This window comes from Pygoscelis adeliae, unplaced genomic scaffold (genome assembly GCF_000699105.1).
Source record: "Pygoscelis adeliae isolate BGI_AS28 unplaced genomic scaffold, ASM69910v1 Scaffold41, whole genome shotgun sequence".
NCBI lineage: Eukaryota > Metazoa > Chordata > Aves > Sphenisciformes > Spheniscidae > Pygoscelis > Pygoscelis adeliae.
In genome coordinates this window covers 1,781,982-1,787,471 of record NW_008824373.1, presented here as the reverse complement: position 1 = coordinate 1,787,471, position 5,490 = coordinate 1,781,982, and the positions used below count along the sequence as shown (strand labels likewise).

Below are 5,490 nucleotides of genomic sequence, written 5' to 3'. Positions count from 1 at the left end.
TCTTTTCCCCCCCCTTCCCCCCCCCCCCAAAAGAGAAATATGTCATCAGTCTACTTTTAAAGTTTTTGGATCCTCAATCTGTAAACTTCACACTGGCTAATCCAAAGCAGCCAGCTCTTCTGGATAGGGAAATCAGCAGTTGCATACTGCATTTTAAAATTTAAACAAGAAAATTTAAAGTTGTATGAAGTATAAATGTAGATTCAGGGTTAACATTTTAAACTGGTTAAGGTAATGTTCCTTGTACCTCTTGCTCAGCAAGTCATACCTATCACAGGACATTGTATAAACAATCTGGGATATGAGTAGTTAAACAATTTGTTCTTTCACATGGTCTGTGACAGAATTATAAGGAAACTAAAACTGAGGAAGAATAAGGTGTGGTTAGTAATGGGAAGAATACACACACAATAAAAACTGAGTTAGAGGTTTGTGTCGTAAGTGCGTACAAATTCAGACAAGAGAGTATCATTTTAGATCTTTCAAACAGAATCTCAAGTTTCCAGGGTAAAGTATGTTTTCCTTTCTACAATAGCTTTTCGCATAAAACTAAACTTTTGGCTTGCCAGGGTATCATGGTGATTAGTTTAAAATACTAGCAATTCGGAGACTACTGAGTTGTACTTTCCAATTCAGACCAGTTCAGTTACCCATATTCTTAGAATAATACTTACCCTTAGCATTGCTGTCACTGGGGCTATATGTGTAAGATGCTTCTGCTTAGCATGAGAAAGGTTATTTCATTGTCTTTGCTTACAGTAAAATCAAGAGAATAGGCAGTTTGTTTGAAGACAGGTATTTTCATGTACATTTAACACAAGGTCTATCATTTTTATCATAAGGTGACACAAGTAGTTATATATTACCATATTTTTTACTGTAAGATAGGCAGAAATTTGTTGGTGAGAAATGTTGTAAGTCAAAAACTGGAAAAAATCCCCACAAATCTGTGAAGAGGAGAAACCTACAGAATCTCAACAAAGCTGGCAGCAGTCACTGATTCTGAGATGTCTGTGTGAGGACTTCAAAATCCTTTACAGAGGATTACGAGCACCCTAAAAGAAAAATAATTGTATCTCATTATCAATAATTTGTCCTCAGGAAAAAAAAAAAAAGATTGTGTTCTTGACAAATTTTTACGAAGGAAATTTGGTACAAGGTGAAGTGAGCAGAGTTGATCTGATGCCTTTGTAGCCTTGCACAAATCTTCCATTGTTCTGTTGGGAAGGGATGAGGGCTCATACGCTGTGGAGGGTGATCTCATTAGGAGTAATTGTAATATGAAAAACTGCCCCCACGAAACCATTCAGTAGACTGTGTTAAAGCTCTGTTAGAAATATTAAGCACTGTGTCTCATAGAAGCCTGTTTTGAGGTTTTCAAATGTTTTTTTGGAGCGACTGACTTTTTTCCTTTTCTTAGTTAACTTGCTCTTGATTACAGACCTAGTCATGGCTGATGTAATTAATATACTAACTTTATTTGACTTTCAATAAAAGAGAGAAAGTATCCAAAAAAGAAAGCAGTGTATGTTGGGAAGTGGGTGGGGGACAGGAGCTGAGTGAGCGTGGGGGGGACGGATAGAGAAGAAATTGGTGTTTGGTAACTGGAATTCAGGTAACCTGTTTATTAAACAGGCTTCTTAATTTCTAACCGCGCTGATGTTGACAAAAGAATTAAATGATAACTTGTACTTGAGTGTAGTAGCGTGCTCATTTGCAAGAACACTTCCCATTTTTGGCTTGCTTCCAAAGCAATCGCTAAGAGAATACGCTACTCTGGAAACAGTCCAGAGGATCATTTATGGTATTTTTCCTCTTTTCTTTCAGTGATCCTGTTAAGAGTTTCAAAACAAACTCTGGCTCCATATTGAGGCAAGTTAATGTATTTGAGAGAGAAAAGGTGGGAGGCAGGCACTCGCCGAATGCGCGCCGCTGGCAGCTCTGAGTCAGAACTATCTGGGTGACTGTGGCGCACAATAGTAATTGCTGTCTGTGATACTTGTTAGCTGTGTCTGTGCTCGAGGATGTTATTAAGTATGATCAACTATGTAGTGACCGATAATACAGCTGGCACACTGATACCACGTCTGTTTTTTGTGACAGATATTGAGAGAAACTTATCTGAACATTGACACTAATGCAACTGGCTATCTGTTACTGTCAAGCTGTGTAACAGATCAAGCAGGAGCAAGTTGGTGTGTGCTTCCTTAACCCAGAGCTTTTATAGCCCTGTCTGAGGGCTCACTTCTGCAAATACTTTGTACCTGGCATGCTGCGTGACTTCTTTGGGACTACTCATGGCAGAAAGCATTGTGCTCTGTCAGGATAGGCAGAAGTCTGTGATTCCTCTCTCACACTTGCTAAAGCTCAGCTGAATTAACTTAACACAATGGGAAGGTCTTTTAAAGATACAGAATAATACCTTATCTGGCTGCATTGTAGCAAAGGTAGGAGTAGATGGCCACATTGTAGTTCCAAATAGCTCTTCAGCCTGTAACTCAGTGGGGATTTTCATTTGTGTTAGGCTAGCTTGATTGGCTGGCTGTGATTGAAGAATGTGTTCCTTTTGCATACAGCTTCTCTCCTGTGTGTGAAATTTATTGAGTTCAGATACTAAAACAATTGAATTTTGATTTATACACAACTCTGCACTGGATGTGTTGCCAGAAGATATTTTTGTTGCATGAATGTAAGTAACTGGTAATGCTGGGAGGGATAAGGAAGAAAACATTCATGAGCGGTGAAACACATAACCTGGAAAATGAGCTCCCATGTGTTCCTTCTTCAGTACTCGATCTTTCAAGCTGAATTAATCTTTTGTCTGGACGTACACTGATGACTTCTCACTATGGGTGTACCAAGGAGTCCATGCCACCTCTGTGATCTATCGTGATAACACACATACATAAGAGAGCCAAATTCCAGAGAGATCACAGTTGTCATTTAAAGCAAAGTCTTAAAGCTGGATGAAACAAACATAAGAAAACTAAATGAGCCTCTGAAATTTGAATTGCAGATTCTTTTGCTTATGTGCAAGGACACTATCTCCCCAGTGTTGATCTTATATCTGCTGGTGTGTGGCACTAGGCTGAGGTGTGGAAGTTGTACATTTTAAAGGATTGTCTTGAAAGGTACCTAGCAAAGGTACTTGGAAATATTCAGTTCTTCCAACATCACATACTGCATCTCTCCTGGCAAAAAAAACCCCAAACAAAAACCGACCACAAAAACACAATAAAGTTCTCACTAACTGTAGTGGACTCCCAATAGGTCTAACTTTGATTTTTTTTCTTACAGTGGAGTCCAGCTGATATGTTGTGCATGTAAGGACCACACTGCTATCAGTGATTGGTATTTGAAGGAGAAAATAATTCTTTGAGAACTTCTAGTGTAATGTATTTTCCATCTGTTTCATGTTAGTTGGGGGTGGGGAGGGAAAGAATTAAATTTATTCAGTCGGAGCAGTAGAGTGATATTTCAGAAGGTAGGAAGCATCTCTTAATATGACTGAACTGAGAAATTATATAGATGATTTGGCACCAGGTCAAAAAATTCAGAATTCTAGGGAAAACCAAATGGGTGCATTTTACTGTTAAACATTTTATAATACCATATGCATGAACAGTTGTTTTATTGGCCCCAAAATGGGGAGGGGATTATAGCTATTTGTACATTTTGTCTTGGTGAGGTAAAAAGGGAGCTACAGGCTTTTCTTTCCAAAATTTGTCATGTGCTGTACACTGTGCCAGACTGCAAGCTGCATCTGTTTCTTCTTTTTTTCTTCTTGGGACAAACGTTTATCTCTCAACTTTGTGAAATATTACTTGATAACAGATCCAGAAACAATTTGCCTTATGCTTGGCATATTTGTGGTAAAGTATGCGTGGGGTTTTTTTTTTTTTTGTTTGTTTCCTTTTTTGTTTTTTAATATTACTCCACTTAGGAGCTGATATGCCACAAGTTTACTAGTAGAGGGCAAGGAATTAAGGGGGGAATGTGAATATGTTGTCACTAAAAAAATGTTACCATGCTTCTAAAAAGCCCATGTTGTACATATTGTGAATTGGGTGTAGAGTTTAGCCCAGGTATTTTGTCCCAAAAGCTGTGGGTAACCTGCAGCTTGAGTAACCTATGTTGACATTGCCGCATTTTCAACTTGAAAATGTTTTGCTTTGTGGAGAAGGGGCAAAATGGTAGAAAACTTTCTCAATGGCATTTATATCATCAAGAGTCTAAATGTTTCCTTTTTTGAAGAAGAGTTACCTTTCTTCTATTTGCCTCCAAAATTACTCTAGGGAAGAGAATGTAATTATTCTCAGCAAACTGAACCAGAGCAGAGAATGAGGATATCTCTAAGTCTTGTAATTTTCTCTGAAGCCAGTGAAAGTTCAACAGGAGAGTGTTTACCTCCTTCCCTTTTTATCCCCTAACATATTAAATAATTTCTCTGTCCCTTTTTAAAGAAAGGTCAATGTGATCTGATATCAGGTCCTAGATACAGCTGCATAGGAACTATTGGATTTAAACAAAAAAAAAAAAATCATGTAAGTATCTTTCCAAAGGATCCTAGCAGGGTTCAGAAAAGTATACCAGATACTTTTAAAGTGAAAGTAAGACCTAGCTAGATGGTCAAGAATACTGAAGGTGTTTTTACTGTGAAATACAGAGCTGTGATTTCTGCTTCCAGCCTCCTTTGGAGTTTCTAGAAAGTTGAATGTCTTGGCTTTCTTTCACCCTGGAGTCTTCCGACTGCCCTTCTCGTCAGAGAGATGTGGTAGAAACATATATTTTCTTGCTATATCTTTCTTTCACAACAGTCTAGTGTTCGTAAAGAGGATGATTTTCACACATTTGTCAGTCTCCCTAAGTCATTCGGGTTTCTTTGACCTACTTTGTTCATGTCCTTCAGCCTTTTGGATGTGCCAACACAGAGAAGAGAAGGGGAGAGGAGCTATGTCTACTGTTAAACACATCCTCTTTGAAGAGTGGTTTCCAAATTAAATCATACAAAATGGCTTGTGTTCTCAGTGGTCAGGGCTAGCCATCACCTGAAGAAACTGGTGCCTTCATGCTTCATAGCATTTGTTCCCAGTCTCCTCTGGGCTGCCTTTTGGCCCTAAGATACACTTATTTTTTTGTAGTGTTCCTTTCCCTGAAGTGTATGAATTAGTTTGATTAGTATGATTATAGGCCATCATAGTTTTGGTGATACAGCGTCCTCTGTCAAGTGTACAATGAAGATTATGTGAGAAGTAAGGTGATGTTAAGTTGAAGTGATCGAGTGGTGGAGGCAGTCAAAACCAGCTAGTTCTCATCCATAATGCCATCAGAGTGATCCCTAAAATGAATTAACTGCAGAGCTACTGCCGGGTTTAGTTTCTGATGAACTAGTAGTTTTGCTCCAGAAGAGCTGACAGGAGTGAAATAGCACATGCAGGTGGGCAATCAGGAACCCAGATTCTAGAATTGAAATTGTTGGATAATGTAGTT

General features: G+C 38.6%; 1 protein-coding gene across 4 annotated transcripts in view; it reads left to right on the top strand.

The window, feature by feature from the left end:
- The window catches only part of EPHA7 (EPH receptor A7), a 166,785-nt gene that overhangs the window by 9,906 nt on the left and 151,389 nt on the right, over positions 1 to 5,490 (top strand). The gene's annotated exons all lie outside the window — the stretch shown is intronic.